The following is a 3187-nucleotide window of genomic DNA, read 5'->3' on the forward strand; positions in this document are numbered from 1 at the left end:
GATAAACAATGTAGACAACAAGAGAATAGAAGCTTTCGAAATGTGTTGCTACAGAATAATGCTGAAGATTAGATGCGTAGATCACATAACCAACGAGAAGGCACTGAAGAGAATTGGGGAGAAGAGACATTTGTAGTACAAACTGACTAAATGAAGGGATCGGTTAGTAAGACACATTTTGAGGTATCAAGGGATCACCAATTTATTACTGGATTTAAGCGTGGAGGTTAAAAACCTTAGAGAGAGACCAAGAGATGAATACAGCAACCAGATCCACAGGGATGTAGTTTGCAGTAGTTACTCGGAGATGAAAAGGCTTGCACACGGGAGAGTAGCACTGAGAGCTGCATAAAATCAGTCTTTGGTCTGAAGACAACAACAGCAATAACAACAACAACAACTTGTGTATCTGTTGCATTTATTACACTTATGGAAAAACGCAACGAGCTTATGCAACAACACAATATTTTAACATTATTTTACACATGCACTCCATCTTCAGGCCACAAGTGGCCCATCGGGACCATCTGCCCGCCGTATCATCCTAGGCCGAGTGCTCCCCGAAAAATGGTAACAGCGCCTGGCGGCCCGGATGGTCACCCACCGAAGTGCTGACCACGCCCGACAGCGCTTGACTTCAGTGATCTGACGGGAACTGGTGTATCCACTGCGGCAAGGCCGTTGCCAGTTTACATAATAATGAATTTATTGACTTCTGTAATACAACAATTTAATCCTTCACAAACACTGGGTATTGAAACTAATATTCCGATACTTCCTTTGTTGCATCAACAGTTTGATACTTTAAGGGGCAGTCAAATGATATCTGTGTACTGACGCGACTTTTTGGACACACTCTACTGTGACAAGTGTGTTTCATTACGCCTGAATTTGTTATCATGTACTCCAAGAACGATGAACTACCTATCATACCATATCTCAAAAAAAAGGGGCCTGTCCATGGGAGTGTTGCGTTTTTTGACAAAAATCAGTTAAATTAGTTTTCTGATCATGCATTTCGGAGTATGTATGGGTGAATAAACGTGTATGTGTATGTGGGTGTATGGAGGACCTCTGTTTTGGAGAACGCAATAAATAAGCCTAACACTGCACTGTTCTGCTGCTAAAAATCTTGATTTGAAGTGCGGCTGAACGCATGCGCAGAACGCTGTGATGACCGCCGCGGACGGCGGTAGTCAAGCTTACACCGGCCGGGGCTCGGCGTTCCAGCAATTCGGCAACGCTGGTCGTGAGTTCGCCAGTCGAAGAGCAGTAGTTCAGATGAGGAACATTTCGTGCCACAATTTTTTTGTGCTTGCCTCTAAGAAGCAGTGAACCCATATGCACAAAATTAACAAGAAACGAGAACACTATGACGAATTTAACTGTCTTTGCATAGTGCTTTGGCCATATACAGATCGTTTATTCAGTTATTGTCGAGAGCTGTTCCAAATTATTCAAAATGTTATTGTACCAAATATTAGAAAAATTAAACGAGCTGTAAAAAGCGCTTTGGATCATGGTCAAGACAACAATTTGTTTGAGGTTAGCATCCTACTTATTAGAATTTTAATTCATTTTATGATTTTCTAAAATACAGACTATATTTTTAATAAGGCATATCTTTTCTTGCGAACTGGACAGAAAAAGATTACACAGTAACTGTGCACTAACAACAAATATTACGTTAAGAACTGGTTCAGTAGCTGAAGTGTTGAGTTGTTGAACACCAGAGGATTCCAGAGGCACTAATTTGAGTTCGTTTGTTAACTCCACCGCATTATTTGTGTGTTGTGATTCCACTGTACGTGTGATAATCATCTAACGATGAGAGTTCTGCATCTCCAAGTAACTATGGTAACTGAATTTTTTAAAAAGTGCCTGCACCGGGCAGTAAACAAATGTTTTAAATGTACGAACATAACTCAAAAACTAATTATCTCGGTGTTTGAGCTGAGGTATTTATGTTCTGTTACATTCTTTATGATATAGGTGGTAATTATGCTGATATATTTCAGTTTGGTCATTTTCGTTTCCGCTATTTTGCCACAACACAAAATTTGCGCGTCTTTCTCTCTAAGTCACCGCCTATTACGCCACTTTTGTAATCTGGATGACGTGTTTCGTAGAAAAATGTATTTTCGCACACCAAATCCAGGGAGTCTCCGTTTCACCCACCACAATAATAGTAATAACAATAATAACGTTCAAATGGTTCAAATGGCTCTGAGCACTATGGGACTTAACATCTTAGGTCATCAGTCCCCTAGAACTTAGAACTACTTAAACCTAACTAACCTAAGGACATCACACACATCCATGCCCGAGGCAGGAATCGAACCTGCGACCGTAGCAGTCCCGCGGTTCCGGACTGCAGCGCCTAGAACCGCAAGACCGCCGCGGCCGGCCAATAATAACGTCAGATGACCCACAAGCCTGCGATAAGTCTTTCAAATGGACTCAACATAGGCGACTTGCATACTCCCAACCTATCCTAGTAGCCCTACCGAGAGAAAGGGGACCTACAGTTCAACTTGTAGTGCGAACTATGGTCGATCTGACTTACTTTTCAACGTTGGGCGGTATGGGATGTATCGAACTGTTATGGTCCGACGACCCGTATTCGATCTCGTGACACTTGGATTTCCAGCCAAGTGCTTCAGCCGTCACTACGCCGGGCTCGACTCTTCCAGGTATCATACACGAATGCAACGCGCATACTCTGTAGAAAATTACAATCTGTCCGCTGCCTACCATGTACAAGTGCAAATTAGCGCGGCCGTCCGCCTTTAATTTCACCTAACTCATGCGGGATGCAATGCAACACAGTATCCGCGGGATTTGTACGTGCGTGCAGCCCGCTCTCTAAGCGAAAAAAATGGTTCAAGTGGCTATGAGCACTATGGGACTTAACTGCTGAGGTCGTCAGTACCCTAGAACTTAGAACTACTTAAACGTAACTAACCTAAGGACATCACACACATCCATACCCGAGGCAGGAGTCGAACCTGCGACCGTAGCGGTCGTGCGGCTCCAGACTGTAGCGCCTAGAACCGCTAGGCAACTCCGGCCGGCTCTAAGCGAAACACGTAATTGTTTATCAATAATAATGAACCGCAACGAAATCCCTTAGAATTGTCACCTCTCAAGCGGTTTTCTTTGCTGTTACATAGAAACAGTTGGAAAT

The 3187-nt window shown here is 43.1% G+C and overlaps 1 pseudogene; it reads right to left on the reverse strand.

Moving 5' to 3' along the window:
- Positions 1-568: 568 nt before the first annotated feature.
- LOC126199845 (5S ribosomal RNA) lies at positions 569-686 on the reverse strand (annotated as a pseudogene).
- Between the last annotated feature and the right edge of the window lie 2501 nt (positions 687-3187).

Source organism: Schistocerca nitens, chromosome 8, assembly GCF_023898315.1.
Source record: "Schistocerca nitens isolate TAMUIC-IGC-003100 chromosome 8, iqSchNite1.1, whole genome shotgun sequence".
Classification (NCBI taxonomy): domain Eukaryota; kingdom Metazoa; phylum Arthropoda; class Insecta; order Orthoptera; family Acrididae; genus Schistocerca; species Schistocerca nitens.